This window comes from Ambystoma mexicanum, chromosome 1p (assembly GCF_040938575.1).
Source record: "Ambystoma mexicanum isolate Mex_15411 chromosome 1p, UKY_AmexF1_1, whole genome shotgun sequence".
Classification (NCBI taxonomy): domain Eukaryota; kingdom Metazoa; phylum Chordata; class Amphibia; order Caudata; family Ambystomatidae; genus Ambystoma; species Ambystoma mexicanum.
Window position 1 is genome coordinate 1,336,446,848 of NC_090921.1, and position 21,694 is coordinate 1,336,468,541.

The window sequence follows — 21,694 nt, forward strand, 5'->3', positions numbered from 1 at the left end:
CCGCTACATGCCTGTTGGCGCAATACGCGGTTCGGAGCTTCAATTGTGAGTGGGTGCCTCTGCGGATAAAATGAATACCTAGATTTCTGGGTATCAGTACTTCTGTAAAGTGACTAGACAGTGGGGGAGGACTGCAGACATACATCCTTGATTAAAACCATGGCAATAAAGGACAAGGAAATGGAGTGAAGAGACCCATCAACATGAAGGTGTGTAGCATGGCACAGAAAATGAGAAAAGGAAGGGGCCCTATGCTGTCTCAGTGGCCTTTGCATCTCCTGCAAAAATCGGTGCTCGACCTGCAGGTGCAAGCTTTGAACCTGAGACACTGAAATGAAGCCCTCTGAAAACAGAGAGATAACACAATATTTAGACAAAACCATTAAGCAAGAAATGAGGCGAGCGAAAGCTGAGTACGAACAAACCCTGGTCAAGATGTCGCCTACTAAAAAGCGCTCCCAACTAAGCCTTGAGAAAGCATCAAGGACGCGAAACACATGCTAGCTCATGCTCACCTGTAATCATTGGAGAACACAACAGGATACTTTTGTACTCTATGCTATGTTGGTGCTGTTCCAGTCTGTGGAAAATGTATAATATAGACCTCCAAGCAGGGGAGTTGCTAGGTCTGGAAAAGACCCGGGGCTACGCTGATGTTGGAACTGTCGGGACTCGGGGCAAGCTGGTCTTTTGGCTGTAGCTCCTGAGATTCTATCCGGGGCTACAACCAAAAGATCAGGGGCTATAGCCCCCTTAGCCCCCCCCCCCCCCCAGCAACGCCCCTGCTAGGCTATTTAACGCTGCTCATAGCCGGAGGGTCCTATTTTTAGAGTGAAATCCATCCCTGAGCAAATGTAACCATATTTGTAGTGGGTGCAAAACAAATAAACTTCTACTTGCATTTGTGTGCTTTTGTTGGGCAAATAAAACCCCATAGTAAAAATATTCAATGTGACTTAAAGTGGAATAAAGAGATGAAGTGAGGGCTCAGTGGCCATTCTTGAATTATTCCAGTTTGTGTTTTCACCTGCCACCAGTTATTTAAGCCATGACCGTCGAAAGGATCCCCCTTTAGCTGAGCGACAACTACCCATCCTTCCTCGCCCACCCATCTGCCCTGCTGGCATCTCACTGCAATATCGACCTGCTTGTGTTCCTGCCCTTGGGAACACAGAGGTAAGTCAAACTTTTTGTGTACTATTTTCGCAAATCCCGTGTATTCTTTCTGCATGGTGGAAAGCCTTGGTGTGGCATTGCAGCTCCCAAAGAATTTAATTGTTTCTGCTAATTTTAACCATCATTAACAGAATAATAATAAGCCGATACGAAAAGAGAAAGTATGAATATACCTTTTGAAGTGTTTGCATGAAAGTCCAAGGACTGGTGGAAGAGCTTTCAGAAAATAGAGGCAATAACTTGATTTTAATATTTAATGTTGAATTTAAAAAAGATCAAAACAAAACCACTTGCAGCCAAGTGCACTATGGTTCAGAGCAGGGCATATGAGGGATGAAAGGGTGCTGGGAATAGCTGGGCATTACCCCAACCTTAAGTTGAAACTAGGCATGATTGAAGAAAGTGGTGTTGAGTTGAGGTATGACACTCTAGGACAGAGGAAGGGCGTTCAACACATCTCTTTAAATAAAAAAATACAAATATTTTGGCAGAATATTCTTCTTAGAGAAACAAGTAAATTAATATCTGAACAAACACTTCCCCCCCAATTTAGTGCGCCCGGTTCAGTGTAGTTCATCAATGGACACTTCAACCATTGATATTCTATTTGAGATGTTTATTAAATCTAAAAGTTTCAATGAACTTTTCATCAAGCCTTATGTGCCAGGCTCCTTGTTCTTGTGCCTATATTAACCATTGGTGCATGTGCAAATGTTTCGCCATAGGCGGCTTTATCAAGGCTAGACATATGATTCCTGATCTAGTATAACGTTATTCATATATTTGTGACACAATTCTTTAGTTGAATTCACATTCCACCTGTCAGAGAGTATAACAAGGGAACCAGGAGAAAAAAACAAGAGTTTAATGTAAGGTAAATGATTAACATGTCTGATATGAAGAAAAATATAGCCAATGTCTTCAAATCACCCATACTAACACGTGTAGCGCATGCAGTGACTCAACATCCCAGGTGAGAGGGAATGACTCCCCGACATCACACGACCGTGCATCTTCAGTAACTATGAAGTGTTAAAATTCACCCTGTGTTGTCACCAAATGAGACAACTGAAAGGATATCATCTTATCTCTAGCTTATCTCTCACCATCTATGTCCTCTAATGTTGTCACAGTGTTAAATCACTTGTGTCTCTGGGACTTGCTCCCGATACTAAAATAACCAAACAAAGCATAAGGTGAAACAGATATGTCTTGTCATCTCATTCTGAAGAGCCCACATCCCTTGACTATTACTTTGGATTACCTGTGTTGTCCAGTGCGTTCCTACACAGTTTTAGGTTTCTCAGGATTCCCAATCTAAGCGTCTCCAGTTATATTGTATTCACGACACTCGTCTGCAGGGGTGTTACTAGGTCTGGAAAAGATCCGGGGCTGCGCTAGTGCTGGGACTGTCGGGACTCGGGGCTAGATAACCTTTTGGTTGTAGACCCGGGGGTATAGTCCCCTCATACACCCCCTAGAAATGCCTCTGCCCGTCTGTAGTGTCTTGTATTCATTAGACTCACCACATATTGGAAATATGATTTTTGGCGCTTTAAATTAACGCCCGATGATGATGTGCATATTGGCACTAAACATGAGTGCTGCTAGATTAAGGATTTAATATCACACTGCTCAAATTGAGGAACCTCACCTTTAGGTAGGTTCCGTTTGCATGCTTCCTCTTAAATAAGGGTAGAGAATTGCTTCATTGTACCGCCTGCAAACAAAAAAATTGTTTTGGGGGCATATCTGGAGTCCTCACATTATTGCTGCTAATCATGCTATTGCTAGTAGCCTTCATAACACATTTTTTAGTTTTTTCTTTTCAAATATATTTTATTTCATTTATAACATTTCAGTGGAAACACATTTTTTTACCTGCTATTTTCCTCTTCTTTTTTTTTTTTAGAAGTCTGGGATATTTTTGACAGGTTATTATTACTAAGATACTTAGCTCCTGGTAGCTCTGGCTCACCGGTTCATCCTCCCAAAGAGGATAAATTAAGGGCCACTTGTAGAGGAGCAGGTAGACGCTATCTTGCCTATTCCCACCCCATCACCGCCGTCATATTGGAACAGTCGGAGAAAAGTCATAAATGGGATCCCCTGCATCGTTCCTATACCGGATTGAGTGTATGAGAGACGTTATACACTCAGACAGCCATACAGAATCTACCCCTCCACTGAAAGTGTGGAAGGATGTTACATGGAAGGATGTCGCCTGCCATGATGTCAGGGTCCATTACTGAATATTATGGATGGATGTCAAAGTGAAATCTGATGAAGACAAAGTGACGTCATGAAGAGGTTATATGAACCTCTGCTGAAACAATCTGAAAATACTTAGAAGTAACGATTTAACTGAAGCACTAATAGTAACATGTACATGAAGCTTAAGTAATCATGGATGAAAAGAAGATGACGCAACTGACTGACCAATAACTGGAAATAGGCAGTACCGCAAGGTAGAAAGAAAACATATAGAAGCTTGCTATAGGGGAATATATAACATGGCAAGGATGGCCATAGTAGGAGAATGGATGCTGGCTCACGGTGTACCTAACCAAGCTACCTCTGAGACAGGTAGAGGCTGTAGGTCAGGAGATGCAGGAAAACAGCTGTGCTGAGTCGGCAATGAGTCAAGCTTGGCCCCGGGTTAACAATGTTATTTTCAAAGGATTAGCACAGAGCACAAAGGGAGTACATGGATAAGCTCTGAATGTGGGACACTCTTCGTAGATGGAAGAAGAAGAAAACATCGGTGAGAGCCAAACTGCTGGTCAGTTAAAAGCATATAAAGTTCATGTGAGATAGAGTGAGCAAGAATCTAGAGGTCAAGAGGAGCAACATCACCCTGCATAATTTAATCAAATAGTAGTAAATGAAAGGCTGAAATTGACAAATGTGTGGCCTCTTCACATGTAACTCATAAGTTGAAAACAAAGACTATTCATTAGAGCTTTACACTAAGATAGTGGGGTGCTCACACTCCCTTGAATGTTCCAGTATAGTGAGCAGACACAAGGTCAAACTACAATTGGAAGACTGGCTGATAGCCTACCGATGAGAGATGATGGACTAATTGGGAAGATGGGGAGTAGTCTGATCGGATTTCGTTTAACGTACGGGCTAATAAGGAGCCAAAAGTCCAAGGTTGGGATAGTATTCCAACAAATCAGTGCGGTTGGGGGAAAACCTAACACACAATGTTGCAGAGGCTAATCCACTGTTTTTATGAGCTCTATAATCAGTACTATACATATTTGGAGGTAGTTCGAGGTGTGCCCTACAGATAGGGGGTAACCAATAATGGACTAATCCTTATATGTTCTATAAGTAGATATGCTGTCTTCACCAATCCCTACCATTGATTGGTTTTGCATTTAGCCACGTTGAATGGCATCATCATTGACGCATATTGGAGTATAAAACTTCCATGTAATCAAGTTTGTTTGTGAGTGTGCATGCGTTGGTCTGATGTCTGCCAGTTGACTCTGCTTTATTCAGTTGATAATAAAGTAGTACTTTGCCATATTCTTTGAGTCTGTCCGATTATTTGGTCTGAGATTATTGTTATAATTGCATCTAGCACAAAAGGCGCTTCAAGGTGCTAGAACCCACACTGGTGAGATATAAGTGGTACCTGTTGTTTAGGCAGTGCTGTGGCAAGCTATCTTTAAAATGGAACGGGTTCATGCCCACCTAACTTTCTGTACATCCTGTGCACCGTCGGCACCTGTTACAGATCGCCACGTAGAACCTTCAAGACATCAGGAATCATTACAAGTTGGATGGCATTGGTAAAACAGGTGGTATTCGGAACTACCACTTATTTTGCTGCTCTGCCTAATTATGGGTTTCATTACTGAAACTCTGAAACTCCACCTGTTTCTTCTGTGTGGCGGTCATTACTTCTGCACAAATATGGCAATGAATGCCCAATTACCGGCTGCGGTAACAGTAATAGAGTTTGGCGGCATTATCGGAGGTAACACCAGCAGACTCGTCATGCCTTTTCAAGTCTGACAGGGACATACCAACATTGTATTCTTCACCTCCGGGTGGTAAAATGAATACCAATGTCGACTTGGTAATAAATGGTCGCATAGAAAATGGTTAAGTGCATGCAAGATTACGTAAAGGCTTAAACGCACTGCAGGGCGTTGTTATTCTAACCCTTTTGTTAATGAAAGTGACTGAAGTGGAGGGTATGAGAGGGGTGGGGGAGGGTGGGCGGGGTTACCAGAGTTCCTCAGGGTGTCGTCAGCCAATCGCAGCCCTCCCCTGGCACTGCGGGACGAGCCAATGGAAGCGGGCACGCATCATGTCCAATGTATCCCCAGCCCTTTTTGGAACCGCTAAAGAACACCTCTTTTTAACAGGGGCGCTCACGTTTTTCGGCTTCTCTTTTCTATGATACATGGGGAAACGGTGACGGCCGGGAAGGAAAGAACTGCGCCAAAAAAAAAGAAATAGGCAACGAAAGAAACCCAGCGCGAGGAGGGAGGGGGCGAAAGCAACAGATCCGGCTCCTTTGGTAAATGCCGCTTTGGCGCGGATAGCTCGCGGGAGGCGCAACACTGGATTTTGTAGCTGCCGCGGCCGCATTTTCTACGTAGCAAAGGTAAGGGCTTTTTTTTGTACTTGACAGTTAAGCGTATTCTCGTCGGCTGTTTACAAGAGGGTGGTTAGGTGTGTGGGGGGGGGGGCGGGGGGTAAGTTATATTGTTCATGGCACGTCGAGTGCTCCATTAAAAGATCACGTATAAGAAAGAAGGCGCAGGTTAGAGCGATCGGGAATGGGTAAACGGCTATATAGGTGTGCATTATACATAGAGAGAGAGCGCGCGCGTGTGTGTGTGTGAGAGAGAGAGAGGGGTAGAGGAGTGGGGAGGGAATAGGGAGAGAGAGAGGGTGATGGGAGACGGCAGGCAGGTAGAGACAGACTCGGACATGCCAGGCGCACTTGATTTCCAGATTACACTTATCTGTCAAATTCATAACCCAATACGGTTCGATAGATACGCCAATTCCTCGCCGCCGACCCCCGCCCCATCCTCTCTTTTTCGGGGTTGCGCCGACTGCTGTTGTTGTCGTATTGCGCCGCCGCTTCTTCCGGGCGCAGGATGCTGCGCACAGGGGCTCCAAAGCCCAAACCGAGACCCCCTTCTGCCAGGAAGCCAATCCAGTATCTGCCAAGAAGCGCCACACTTCGCCTCCCCGAAGGCGGGGGGGGGGCACTAAGGTGTCTCTGCCTAGCGTTAATTTATCGCCACATTTACGCTCCATTGGTGTCGCTATTTGCTTTTTGCGCCTGTTCTGTGTGCGTAAAAACAACACTGTTTTAGGGGTTGCCTAGAACTTTGGCGTTTCTCCAACAAACTCCGCTCGGAAAAGGAACCCGGCGCCCGAACCCCAGTGCCCCCTCTGTTATGCGGTCCCTGTGAAGCCACGCCTTGTGGCCCTGCGCACACCACCGAGCGCATCTAGCGCTCCTGTGACCATCCTGCGCGGGGGGGGGGGGGGCGGTGCGGGCTCTGCCAGGCGGCCACTGCCCCCTCCCTCCCTCAGACCCCAGCCTCGTGCTGTTTTTTTTTGTGTTCGTTCCTGGGAGACGGCAGGTGCGCGGTGCGTGTGTGCCCGGAATAAGTAAGCTGCGCTGGGGGACCGCAGCGGCGCGCGGCAAAGGCGCGTGGGGCCCACACGGCCCTGGCGTGGGTAGACACCAAAGACCTCAGTCTGTCTGTCTGGCCCAGGCACGCACGCCTCCACCCTGCGGCGTGATGGGACACGTGCTGCGCGTGCATAGAGGCACACGCGGCGCTCGGCGTGTGCGGTCACAGGCGCGACAGACACCCTGGGTGTGCAGCACTGTGCACTAGTTGCGGCACTGTATATCAGCCGCAGTACAGATACACGCACCCCAAGCCATGCACCTGCTGTACCCTAACATCACGCTGCTGGCTGCGGCTGCTGCTTCCACGCCTGGAGGCGGTGCAGCGTATAGATCCAGGCAGCCTGGGCATAGCTGCACATGTTTGTATATGCACGCGTGCCACGTTATGCATCGCGTGAAGCGCCGGTGATATCCACCAGTGCAGGCGTTGCATCCCTGAGGCAGATCCACGAGTTGCAGCCTGCAGGTCCTGAGTAGTGACATGCAAGATACTGCTGCAGCGCTGTGCATGTGATGGTGCACAAGGGAGAGCATGCACGGAAGGCCGCCCTGCTCGGCATGTAGAGTGTACTATGCATATCATATGTCATTGCATATCGCGTCGCGTGCAGGGCTGGGCATCCTAGGCCGGTGTACTCGTCACATGCAGCACTGTGGATCATGTATCTCGATGTGTCTGAAATGGAGTGTTGGACATGCGATGCCGTATGCTATATCACATACATGCAGTAGGTACACACACACGCACACAATGCCTGCCATCCAATCCCACAGTCAATCTTTGCCTGTCCATATGTGCGACTCTTTAGGTATATCTGGGGGTTTAAATCGGCGCATATAGCCGCGCATCCCCGCACTCCAGTCCTGCGTCCCTTTGTCTCTGCGTCCCAAGCCACCAGCCTGGGCGCGCGCGCGCGCGTGTGTCTGTGTGCATCCGTGCCTGTGTGGCAGTGTACGTCTTCGCGCTCCCCGTCCCCCATCGCCATGCGCTCATCCGTCTGTACGTCCCTCTCTGCCCATGTCTACGTTTCTGTGTCTACATCCATCTGCGCGCGCTGCTCCCCTCCACCCCCCCGCCCAAGTGTGGACCGCAGAAGGGGTCTATGCATTGGGACATGTGTTGCGGATGGGGGCGTCCCTTCGCATGTGCGTGTATGTGCCTTTGTTAGTTGTGTGGTTGGGGGTGCGAGATGGGGTGCTGCCGGCGTTTGGCAAGCTGCCAGCCCCCCTTGCCACCCAGCCATGGGTGCTGTGTGGCCGGGCATCGCAGAGAAGGTATGTGTGCGTAGGGCGCAAAGATGAGACTATCGCCGAAGCAGAAATCCAACGGGGTGGGGGAGGGACCAGGGGAGGGAAGAAGGGTGGCGGGGAGGGGACCACTTTGCACTGTGTGGTTGTCATGGGAACAGTGCAGGCTGCCTTGCTTGTTTTGCATGGGCTGGGTGTACTGTAAAATGAATGGAGGAGGGGGATTAATCACAAGCAGCCTTCAAAGGAATACACATCTGGCCTGTGGTGGGGAAAAGAAGACAGGAAGGTAGGGGGGGTGGGTCCATGTGCAAGTGTGAGGCTAGTTAGTATCACTTCCCCGGCCCCACGACAGCGGGAGCCCAATGGCGAAGTCGGCTCCCTTTGTCCAGTTTCATTCGCAAGCATACGGGGTCAGGGCCTGACATATGGAGTGCTTTCACGGCTGTTCATCACAGGTCCACCTGTGGCCATCCCGAAATCTGGCGTCGGCGCAGGGCGATCTGGAGATGGAGGGGCACGGATCAGATATGGAGAGATAATAAACTTCTATCTAAGCAGATACGAAGATTTAATATCCTCCCATGGGAGTGCATCGTGTATATACGGAGAGGCGGCAAAGTTCGCGTTGCTGCACGGCTCTGGTATTGAGAACAGGGCCATCTTAAGCTTTTTTTGGGGCCCTGGGCATGGACATCTCTGGGGGCCCCTCCCTCAATCAAACCAATAGAATTAAGTGGTCAAGTTTATCTGGTGGCAATCCCCCCACCCCCCACCGTGAGCAAAACCCATAGGGAGACATGCCGCCTCGCAGCATTCAAAAAAAGCATGTTTACTCCCTTTAAGTCCCCTGACCCTCTTCATTCTTGCTCTAATCAGATTAATAAAGAAGTAGCATTTGAAGGCCAACATTAGCAATCTAGGAAGAGCTTACTTCTCTTCTGGGATAGAAACAGGATACTTTTTAACAATATCATCCGGGAAGGTATGCAGCCTGTAGTATTAATGCAGTACTGTATGTAAAAGGTACATGTAACCCAGAATAGGCAGAGAACTCACATTAGCTGCCTTACAGAATGCAAAAGTTCTCAAGCATGGATAGAGGAGACCAATTGGAAGGAAGGAGAAAGCTACACATAGCATAGCATGGATAGTGGAGGCAGATTAGAAGCTACCAGGAAGGTGCCTCTATCCAGACAGACTGAGATTAGAAGTGGGACATGGTTTACAAATAGCGTTGCCATTAGAGATCAGGGGAACAAGTGCCCGTGGTGTGCAGTATATCAATGCTCACTATTATAGTGGAAGCAACCCTATAGCCAGTGAGACCATGAGTGAGGCTTTTATGAAGATAATACCCTGAAAATGAAATCACACTGAGGGGCTGACAATTTTGAAAGGTTTAGGGACTGGCAACACTGAGAGGTTAGGCAATACAAGATTAAATGAGATGCCCAGGATCACATAATGCTTTATGGAGTGAAGCTGGGATTTGTGCCAACTCTGCAATTTCTGCATTTGAACACTTTCTTTTCCAGCTCTTACCATGTACTAAAACAATCTAATTTTATAAAACTGACTTGCAAAGTACATAAATCACATTTCCAAACCTGACACTTTTTAAAACCAAAATATTACAAAAGGGTGTTACGCAAAAATGAGAATGATCCTAGCTACATTCTCTCCATCATCAAGGGAAGTATATAAGTACCAGCATACCAATCAATGTGATATAACACATTTAATCTAGGTATGTCTTTTGTACTAGCTTTAAATACTTCCAAAATAATGGCTTGTGAAATTGTCATTCATAAACGTGCAGAAAAACCTCTGACTTTTATATAAAAAGCAAAATGTTGTTTGTGTCAAACGAACCGACCTTAAAATATGCTTTCCCAATGCCTACAATATCTGGTCTGCTCTCTCCTGTCTACCACCCCTTCCACTCAAATGCCCTACATAAGAAGACAGATCAAGTAATGAGCTAAATGATGCCACCAGCATGCAAGAAGGAAAACCTCACAGGAGACAGCACAGTAATGCAAGAGATATATGATTTGACCAGGATCACTGTATCGTCTGCTGGCAAAGCCTGGATACACGCATGGACACTTTGGTCCCGCAGTCTTTTATTCACCTTTGGACTAGTAGTTTATGCTCATCTTTGGAGGGGATTGCCTGGGTTTTAGAATGCCCCATCTGAACAAACCAATTTCTAGACCATCACCATATGGATGACATGTTAGTTTTTTATAGCAACCCCTATTTGGTGCAGGAGCATTGCTGATAATAGGATCTCTTATGTTGCAAAACCAAGTAAATATGCAGGTAGGTTTATAAACTTCAAACATAGGAAAGGCTCAGCCAGACTTGCTGGAATGTGCTCTTCTTATCTTTCATATGAACACACATCTCTGCAATGTGTACTTAACACACTGAGCTAACGTCTGAATCATTGTGCCACTCAATTTATCAATATGGATTTCAACTTTAGTTATTGCACATGAACAACGTAATACCCACAAGAAGGAAAGAATGCTACAGAAGTTGTGCCGTATGAAACACACAAACTTTGTATTCCACAGTGAACATCGAAAGCATTACATGATTAACTGATCAAGGCAGAATGTACTTGTCAAAACAGACAGTAGGTTTAGCGCCTCAGCAGCATGCCATACAATCTCCTGGAGTGTGCTATTTAAGTCTGGTGAACAATGGAATCTTACTTTAGATCAGGCAGCCTTGTGGGGGCCCCCTCCAAGGTGGGGGCCGTGGGCAAGTGCCCCTTTTGCCCTCCCATAAAGACGTCTCTGATTGAGAAGTAGCAGCCCTCCATGACAATGCAGGGGCATGCAGCCGGATACAGAGATGTGGTGCACTTCCTTCTAAGTGCATTGGCCAGATATGGAGATTTAATATCCTGCTATAGGACTGCATAGGTCAGATATGGGGAGGAAGTAAACTTCCACGTAAGTGCACAGTGATGGGGTGGAGAAGTAGCAGCTCTCCATGGAAATGTAGGGGCATGCAGCCAGATACACAGATGTGGTACATTTCCTTCTAAATACATTGGCCAGATATGGAGATTTAATATCCTTCTATAGACTGCATGGGTCAGATATGGGAAGGTAATACACTTCTATGTAGGTGCACCGTGGTGGTGAAGTAGCAACCCTCCATGACAATGCAGGGGCATGCAGCCGGCTACAGAGATGTGGTACTCTTCCTTCTAAGTGCATTGGCCAGATATGGAGATTTAATATCCTTCTATAGACTGCATGGGTCAGATATGGGAAGGTAATACACTTCCATGTAGGTGCACCGTGGTGGTGTGTGTGGTGAAGTAGCAACCCTCCATGACAATGCAGGGGCATGCAGCCGGCTACAGAGATGTGGTACACTTCCTTCTAAGTGCATTGGCCAGATATGGAGATTTAATGTCCTTCCAAGGGAGTGCATGGGTCAGATATGGGGAGGTGCTAAACTTCCAAGTAGGTGCACAGCGGTGGTGTGGAGTAGTAGCAACCCTCCATGGAAATGCAGGGGCATGAAGCCATATACACCTCCTTCTAAGTGCATTGGTCGGATGTGGAGATTTAATATCCTTCCATGGGAGTGCATGGGTCAGCTATGGGGAGGGTGCAACCATCAACAGAAGTGTATTGGTCCGGTACGGAGCAGTAACCTTCCCTAAACGTGCATTGGGTGCAGAGAAAGCCGCAGTGACCTTTGCGGCCAGTGCATGCTGCCAGGTATGGAGAAGAAATAAACATTGAGTAGAGAGTCAGGAAGCCCAGCGTAGAGTATTCACATCCTTTATGGAAGTGCATGTGTTCAGATGTGGAGAGTCAGCACTTTTCCAAGGATGGGTATGGCTCAAATATGGTGCAATATTAACTCTGATGAAACTGAAAACTCTGGCAGTGGGTAATGTTTCGTGAACGTGCACAAGGCCAGAGAGGCCAAAGTTGGACACTTCCATACAAGTGCATAAGGCTGAATGTGCTTCATTAGTTACCATCGCATAAGGGGCCGGAAGGCCAGGTGCTGTTCGCGAGAGGTAACCTTCAGCATCGATACATGCTGCCAGAGGGAAGAAGTGCTGACCTTTGATAGAATTGCATGGGGTTGGGTGGGGAGAATTTGCAATCTTCAGTGGATAATCATAAGGATATATTTGATGAATTAGTTATGCTTTAATAAGTGTGCGACACAGATATCGAGAATGCGAGGTGGAGTAGGTCAGATGTGAAGAATGTTATGCCTGCCACAGAAATAAAACAGGCCAACACTTTGTTACATCGATCCCCTGACAAGGTGCCGGAGCGCTCAGACGAAGAATTAGCAACCTTTCCTGAAAGTGCATGAAACCAGATGTTGTGAACTAGTCGTCTTTAATGGAAAGGCAACCTTCCATGTAAGTGCAAGGGACCAGGTGTGGTGAACTAGTAAACTTCAATGGAAGTGCAACCACCCATGGAATTGCATGAACCAGGTCTGGTGAACTAGTCATCTTCAAGAGAATTGCCACCTTCCATGGAAGTTCAAGAAACCCAATGTTGTGAACTCCTCAACTTCAATGGAAGTACAACCTTCCATGCAAGTGCAATGATCCAGATGTGGATAATTAATTATCTTCAATGGAATTACAGCCTTCCAGGGAAGTTCATGAAACCAGATGTGTGGAACTAGCCATCTTCATTGAAAGTACCAGATTCCATGGTAGTGCATAAAGCCAGATTAGGTAAATTAGTCATCTTCCATGGAAGTGTATGAAAGCAGATGTGAACTTCTCATTCTGAATAGAAGAGCCACCGTCCATGAAAGTGCATGCAACCAGAGGTGTGGAACTAGCAATCTTAAATGGAAGTGCAACCTTCCATGGAAGCGCATGAAACCAGAAGGATTGTAGCAGTCATCTCCAGTGTGAGTACCGCCTTTCATGGAAGTGCATTAAACCAGCGGTGGTGTAAGTGTAACCTTCTATGGAAGGACATGAAACTAGATGTGGTGAACTAGTCATCTTCAATGGAAGAGCAATCTTCCATGGCAGTGCATCAAACCAGATTTTGTGAACTAGCCATCTTCATCTTCAACGGAAGTGCAACCTTTCATGAAATTGTGTGAAACGATGCGATGAACTCATTGTTTTGACAAGGAGCATCACATTCCATGGAAGTGCATAAAAGCCGATGTGGTGAACTAGTCATCTTCAATGGAAGTGCATCCTTGCATCGAAGTACGTAAAACTAGCTGTGGTGAACTAGCCATCTTTAATGGGAGTGCCTGATACTAGACATGGATAGATATTAACGTTCTGGGGGTAGTTGAATGATGCAGGTGCCGAGAATTAGAAACCTTCCGTGAAAGCACACGTGGCCAGTGGCGGGGAATCGCCACCACGTTGTGGAAGTGCATGAGACCAGAGCTGGAGAAGTACTAACCCTCCACAGTTCTGCATGTTGTGCAGATGTGTAGAATCATTCCCTTGCAGCAGATGTATATGAGTCTTGGTGTGAACAAGTAGTAACCTTCCATACAGGCGCATCGGGACGGCTACAGAGAATTCAACTCCACCACAGCGGACATGCATGAGTTCAGACATTGCGAATTAATAACCCTCCATGAAAGGGCATGAGTACCTGCATTACAGAATTATTACCCTCAGAGCGAGAGGGCCGAAGTAGCAAATTAGAGACCTTCCATGGAACTGCGCGAGGCCTGAGGGAAGAGACAAGGTATAGCTCTTCATGAAAGCACTCGGGTCTCTTAATGGCAAACTACAGAGCGCCACCATGAAATCAGATGTGGTTTGTGCAAGGTTTACCTCGAAAGCATAACACAAATAAAACATTTAAAAACGACTTACCTTCAGTGGAACTGCACATGGTCACTTGTGAACAACTACTGACCCGCCAAGGATGTCTGTTATGTTCAGAGTGTATGTATATGGCGCCAGTTACCTCAGCAGTGATCTAACAGCGCAGAGGCGTGTCCGAAGAGGGGAGATTTCTGCGCCACCCACGTGAGAACACAAAGAAGGAGCGCAGAGCAGGGCAAAGGGGGAGGTTAAAGGCACATGGAAGATTGTTACAGGAAGCAAAGCGATGAGGGGAAGGGATGGCGTTTGTGATAGTTTGCATGTTTGTAGGGTCGCTGTTGAACAATTAAAACATGCATAGTACAGGAGCAACGTGCTGGTCTTGGAAACAAGACCACGTATAGCAACAGAGGTTCGAATCCCGGATCCAGGCATAGAAACTGAACTCGGGTATTAAGCGCGTCATAAAAAAAAAACAATAAAGCAGTTCCCCGACCTAAGGATCAGAAATCAATTCTTGCGAGTACCTATGAACTTTTATCGACAAATGACATCAGGTCAAATCGGGGTCTAACAAGGACCAAGCATTGTCCATTGAAACTTTGTTTCACTTAATAACAGCATGCCCGGCTCTGAACACAGTTCGAGCCAAGCATTTCGGATCTCTCTTTTCTGACTTCGGAAGTACCGACACAGACACAGGGTGGAGATCCCTCATTGATGGTCGAAAAGTAAAACATGTCATTGCCATAGTTCATTTTGTGACTGAAGTTCTACCGGATGGGGATGTCTTTAGATAGACTGAAACATTTTAATTTCAAATCTTCTGTTTTATTTCCTGTTTCTTCCTTAGTTGGTGATGTAAAATCAACTATTTTTTGATCTGTTTTATGTACTGTTGTGTTTTTTGCTAAATAAAAATGGTGTTTCAATTTTAATGCAAATAAATTAAAAAAAAACAATTAAATAAAAAATAAATCATGAAAGGGAACATACGTATTGCTCCTGGAAACAAGCATGTACCCGTGTGGGCAGTTCCTAGTACTTTGCAGCGAAGTGCCGAAATGAGTCATTAAATGAGTGCGTGATGTGCTCAAGGGTACCCCAGAAAGACAAAGGCTTGTTTATCCATTCAGTGTTACCTTAAGTTGGTAGACCCCCCCAAAGAGGCGAATCAGGGTTTGCCCATTGAGAGAGCTCGGAGTGGACTGTGGGTAAGGCCAATGGGGTCCACATCCATGGGAAGGGAAATCAGGTGTGTGAGCTGTCCCTCGGGGTGCCCGGCTTCCATGTTCACATGCAGAGGGATGAGTCATGGGGTTGTCATACTTTCACTATATATTGTCATATATTGGCTGATAGCGAAGACGCCTAAATCGTTGGGTGGGTAATTCCCCTTACCCAGTGACATCAAGGGAACAATGCTAAGAACCAAACATGCCCACGCCGGGCGACGTTCCTCGTGTTTGGCTCTTGACGGTGAAGACGCTGCACAGTTCATGGATCCCGTCCAGTGTATGTTACAGGATTGCCGGCAGATAAGGTTATACCATGCTTTTTGCCTGTATAGGGCTTCATGACACAGAAAGGCCGCCTCACAGCACTGTGGGTGAGGAGCAGAGAGAGTATGTGAGGCTGCAGGCCGACAGTGTGGCCCCCAGAGGTCTGCACTGCAGGGGCCCCACCGCCGCTGAATAAGCAGTTCTGCAGTAGGCATAAGTGGATGACCCTGAAGACACGCCTGTGTAAGCGTGACCTTCAGTATGTAAGTTCCCTGCTGAGAATACAGACCTAAGGCTACTGCCCGAGCTAACACGGCTAGCAAACCTATGAGGAGTCCTGGGGTGCTGTCAAGGCCAGTACCCCCTCAGGGGGTTGCCAGCCTCATCTGGGAGTCATCTGCCTTGGTACCACCTTTTTCCGACCCCTTCCCTGAGCTGAAGTTGCCTAGTTTGGTTAACAGGCGGCAGTAGGGTGAAACCCAGAACCCCAGATAACTTTGGGGAAAACAACAAAAGCGCACAAGGACAATGAGGAGACCTAGTGAAATTCCACGGAAGTGCATCGGGGCAGAGGTAGAGAACATGAGACTTTCCCCCAAAGTATGTGAGCAAATTAGCAACATGCCTGGGCACTGTAGGAGCTCAGAGGAAGAGGACGCGTTGCTTTAGCACCACAATGGAGAACGAGTTGCCATCCACAGAACTCCACAAAGCCAAAGGGAGGGAATGGCTGCCTTTCTATTACACCCATGCTACCTCCTGTAGAGATTTAGTAACCTTCCATCTAATCCGGCAGTAATACATGTTCAGGTTTCAGTTTTGAACATGAAAGATATGTTTATAACCTATGGCTACTGGGATCCCTCAACATTGACTATACTGGCTAGGGCCTAAACATCTGGAAAGCCCCGCCCACCCATGTGTGGGAAAGTGCGCGGACACTCATTTGGGAAATAAAATCTCTCTATTGACATGCACAGCACCTTGTGAGGGGATTTAGAAGCCCACCCACACCTCTTGTCACATGGTAGGGCATGAGAGCAGCGCCCTCACCCCCCAACCACCCAGGGGTGGACTGGCCTGTAGGGAACTCTGGAGACTTCCTGGTGGGCCTCTGCGCCCTGGGCCTCTTTTGTGTGGTATTTCCGCATGTTCTGATAGGAAAAGGGTTGGGCTTGCTGAAATCTCTTTGAACATTATTTCCAGGGCCTCCTTTTGGTTCCCAGTCCATCCCTGCCCCCACCCCCGTAAAGGATGCCATGCCAAGGGAAGCAAAGGGACTCGAAGTGGCATGTGCACTCGCCTCCCTCCCTTTCTTCCCAGGGCCCGGGGAGATGGACAGGTGACCCCAAAGGCTTCCCGTAGCGCAGAGCCGACATCTCGCGATTCTCGCCTGAGGAGCAGAGAGACGCGCGCCAGGCAGGGAAGCAGTGACGCCGCATAAAGTGGCGCGAGCCATGGATATGGGAATTAGTGAGCCCGAGCTGAAGTGTCGAAGTCAAGCGAAGTATGAAATGAGCGGCTCGCCAGTGAATACATGCATGGCAAATGAGGCAGGGAATTAGGCACAAGAAGTCATCGCAGTACACCGGGGAAAGGAGATTAGGAGAAGCCCACGTTGATCTGGGCTGGCAATGGCACCTCATGGGCGCGCGGGCGGGCGGCCATTGTCATGGAAATAAGTCAGAACCCGTGAAAGCTGGCGACGCAGGCAATTACTGAGTCTACACTGAGGTCGATTTTTGAGAACGATACACTCTACTGAAATGTACCAGGTCTGTGATATAGGAAGGGTGGGGTGGGTGGAGGGGTGATACGAGCACTGCTTTTACCTCTTCAAGGCACATCTGGACTAAGGGAGTTCTTGAAGGGTCGGGGCCTACACGTGGGAACCTTGATTGACCCATTAAGAAATCATGAGATTTACACGAGACCCTAAAAGTTACTCCCCTGGACAACTGGGCCATGGTACAAATACGACTTGTTTCAATGCATTTTTGCACCGGGCGAATTCTACCCCCCTGAAAATACCCCCCAAAAACCATTGCTGCGCTGGCACACACTTTCAGCAACACGGGCTGTGGGTTCAAATAGGCAATCAAACACTGAAGAAGAACACGTGGGTCATTGGGGAAACCAAAGCACCTGCCCGCGGCCTCCACCATTGGCATGGCGAATGTGGAATTAGGTGAAAGGGCAAGGAAGTGGCTCAAGATTAGGAAAAGATCACTTTTAGTTTTTTGAGACAACATGACATGTCACACGGTCTCTAACTTCTTTTTAATTAGAAATATTATTTATCTTAAGCCTGGCGTAAATCTTTCTCTGATGAGGTCCCTGCACCATAGGGCCACTATGGTGGTGAATGGTTAGCGCAGTATGCAAGCTGTATACCCCATAATGCAGACAGTATGCCCAAGATCACAGTTTCGTCAAGTTGGGCTAGCACGTGTGATTGTGATGCAGTGCTGCTTCTGCCACAGTCTGCATGTCAGGCACCACACCTGGTCTCGTGCCTTCTTATGTTTTCAAACTGAACAGCGACATGCAGACGATAGCCCATTTGCCAACTTGGGTAGGAGGCGGTGACAGGTGAATGTGACAGCCATGAAGGGCGTGGGTCCACTCCAGATAGGATCAGTGGCGTGCAGGGCGACTCACACGCCACTGACGTGGCCACCGGTTGTCAAAAAACAGAAAAGATATGTCCAGAGAAAAGTATATTTAGAAAAAATGTATCAAAATGTATTTAAAGTGATACAAAAATTGAAGACTAGTGAATAAATCACAGAAAATTATTATACACTGATCATTTTAACATAGCAAAACAGCAGCAACAATATGCCAAAAATCGGCTAAACAATCATCACTCATACACAACATACATGGTGCATTCATACACACACAACTCATCATACCGTGGCATACACACCAAAGTACTAAAAGACGCAAAAACATGCTAAAAACCAATGGGGAAAAGGAATTCATAACTAGTCCCCATAATGACACACATTATTGTGATGTTTACAAACAATAGAAATAATTCATAGACAATCTATTGTCAGGGTGGATAGAAAGAACAGATACAAAGATCACATCCCTGTAGAATTTAACTCTTGGGTAGGAGGCAGTGACAGGTGAATGTGACAACCATGAAGGGCGTGGGTCCACTCCAGATAGGATCAGTGGCGTGCACAGCGACTCGCACTGCACTGATGTGGCCACCGGTCGTGCCAGTGACTGCACAGGATCCAGGTAGAGGCGCGAGCAAGGGAGCATTAATGCCCAGGAGGCTCGCGCTGCCAAAAATGGGCAAGTGGTCCCTCAAACGGGAGATGCCAGGGTGAGTCAGCTGTGGGCGGGAGCATGACACCAGGGATGGGGGCACTCACCCTGTCAGCAATGAGCGAGACCCCATTACCAATGGCATGCTAGCGTCGGGCCTGCAATGTCAGCAATTAATATGAGGCTTCTGCCAACAGATCATTGCGGTATCAGGTAATATTATCCCCACCAAAAATATCGCCATATATGGTAGTCGGGAACGGCCATAGGTCATATTTTTAGTGGGGATAATATTTGGGGTTTCTGGGAGCGGGGGTTGCGGAGGTATCCCCCGCTCCCTTTAAAATAATATAGGGGTTGCAGGGGTGTCCCCCGCAAGGTTCCATGCCTTAATATTGCCGCAAAAATATGGCAATATTTTTGTATGGCAATATTTTTGTGGGGATATTAACACATGGAACCATCATTGCAGGGTAATGACAATAATTAGCATTTTACACGAGATCATCACACCCTAAGTATTTTCCATGCAACCTCCACTTACAAAGTGCCATCTAGCTAAGCAAATACTATTGCTATGGATAGTCGTAAATGCAGGGGCATCATTTCACTGAAATCCCAGGGGCAGCGGAAGTGACATCACACGACCCTTGACCTCTGACATCACAGGAAGTGATGTCACCTGACCCCGCCCCAGAGGGACATCACAGGAAGCGATGGAACACAACCTCCCCCCAGACAAAAACAGGAAATGGCATCAGATAGCATTGTTCCTAAGTACACTACGAAAAAAATATGGTTACGATATCACTGTAATGTGATAACATTTCATGCAAGAATGGATCCCCACATGTATCGTTAATATCAGTGTGTATAGGCCCATATTACCAAATTATTGTGAATGCAAGCAGTCGTCCAAGGCCAAATGATAGTGATGTGTTATTATAAAGCACTTACGCATGAGCGCCTTATATAGAACAAATATACATATAATATCATCCAACCTGTGTTGGTACTCATTTATCAACCTCAGAAGGATGAAAGGCTGAGTTGGCCTTGCCAGGATTCAAACCTGCAACCTGCAGATCACACACACACATATCAGCAGCAAGCTCTCAACCCACTAAGCTATCTTACCGGCTATAGCTATTTTACCGGCTAAACTAAAATGAGCAATGACATGTCTGAATGTTCTCAAAGTCCGAAAGCAAATTACACGCTGTACTGGATACCATTAAACTGGTAACTGAGATTTAACAGCAGACCAGTTCATCTGCAGGTCTGGTGCCAAGTTAGCCACATATCGAGCCTGCGTGGATCTACTTTTCAGGCTTCAGAGGTTGGCAAAATACATACTATTGGGAGGGTTCATAACTGTGTATTAAAGAAATTAGAGTAGTACAGGGAAAGCAGCACACTCACACGAGATCCTGTACTCTGGGCACTCGTTACCTCATACATGTAAACACACGTCCTGAACAGCATGCCAGGGAGATAGGAAAGATAGACACATTGCAACAAAGCATTAATGGTGGCACAATGAAACCAAGGGCCACTTTATGTGCTGTGGTCAAAAATTTCTACACAAGCTTTTAGGCACAAGGATTTCTGCACGTAACAGAGACAACGGCAGAACCAAACATGCTATAACTGCAACTTGCCAAAAGCAAAATACATAGGGCCTCATTACGCGGTAGGAGGTAGCCATGGTGCTATTAGCACCATGGCTACCCCCTTACCGCATACCGGGTACGGGTTCTCAGAATGGGTACTTACCGGGTCATTCCAACCTTGGAGGACCCGGTAAATCCCCATTCTGAGAACCATTCCCCATTCCCATTTGAGCCCCCATAGGGCTCAATGGGAATTGGGAAGGAGCTAATAACGGTACCACAATTTGCGGTACCGTTATTAGCTCTGAAGTCCCTTAGCGTGTCCCGTCCTTAACACCTGGTCAGACCAGGCGTTTAGGAAGGGACCCGCTAAGGGACTTCGGAATATGGAGGTAAGGGATTACCGGCACCCTTACCGGTGCCGGTAATCCCTTACCTCCTACCGCATAATGAGGCCCATAGTCCGAACTTGATGCTTATTCTACTCTAAATGCATTTTGGAAGGTTTTGTCTGCATTGTATTTGAGGTGTTTAAGAACTGACTAACTCAGTGGCCCTCATCAGTGGCCTGCAATCCGGGCCCGGGTCCCTCGAATGAGAACTTACCGGGCCATCGCAACCTTGGCGGACCCGGTAATTCCCCGTCCGAGGAACCCAGACCCGGTCCATCCCCATTCCCATTCGAGCCCCCATAGGGCTCAATGGAAATGGGGATGGAGCTAACAACGGGCCCGTTAATGACAGACCCGTTGTTAGCTCCCTGGTGTCCTCGCGGAACCCGGTATGGACGCCTGGTTTTTCCAGGTTCTCATTGCGGGTCCCGCGAGGAGACCTCGTGGTAGGGCGGAATGGGTTTACCGGCACCTTTACCGGTGCCAGTAAACCCATTCCGCCAACCTTATGATGAGGAGGGCCAGTGACTTACACCCTGAAGTGTGACTGAAATAAACTTTTAACGAGTCTAGCAATTATTGTATAGAATTCCAGAAAGACAAGTTATGTTTTATTTCTATTCTTTCTTATTTAGAGTCACTGCTCAAAGTGTAACACTTGTGGAACCCCCTGAATTTTTAAGAGGCCTGAACAAGAAAGCCAACCACCCCAGAAACAAAGAGCCATATGGTGCTGGCCACAGCCCAGAAACCTCAGTTTAAAAAAAAAGATTTTTGATAGGGGTAGCAAGGAAGACCACATGGGTAGCAGCCACGACACCTGGTGACCCCCAAATGACGTCCCTGGGTAAATGGCAGATGCATGACTATGCTCAGTGATGTGTCACTGTTCCCTTCCATGTATACTCCTGGCATTGTGATTGGCTGAATGGTGAACATTCCGCGTGTCCGTTTGTTGCGTTTGTTCGCGTCTGCTC

The 21,694-nt window shown here is 47.1% G+C and overlaps 1 protein-coding gene across 3 annotated transcripts in view; it reads left to right on the top strand.

The window, feature by feature from the left end:
* Positions 1-5,484: 5,484 nt before the first annotated feature.
* The window catches only part of SHISA7 (shisa family member 7), a 540,684-nt gene continuing 524,474 nt past the window's right edge, over positions 5,485-21,694 (top strand). For all 3 annotated transcript variants that reach the window (XM_069606998.1, XM_069606997.1, XM_069606999.1), the window contains exon 1: positions 5,485-5,803. The gene's annotated coding sequence lies outside the window, so the exon portion shown is untranslated. The remainder of the gene's footprint in view (positions 5,804-21,694) is intronic.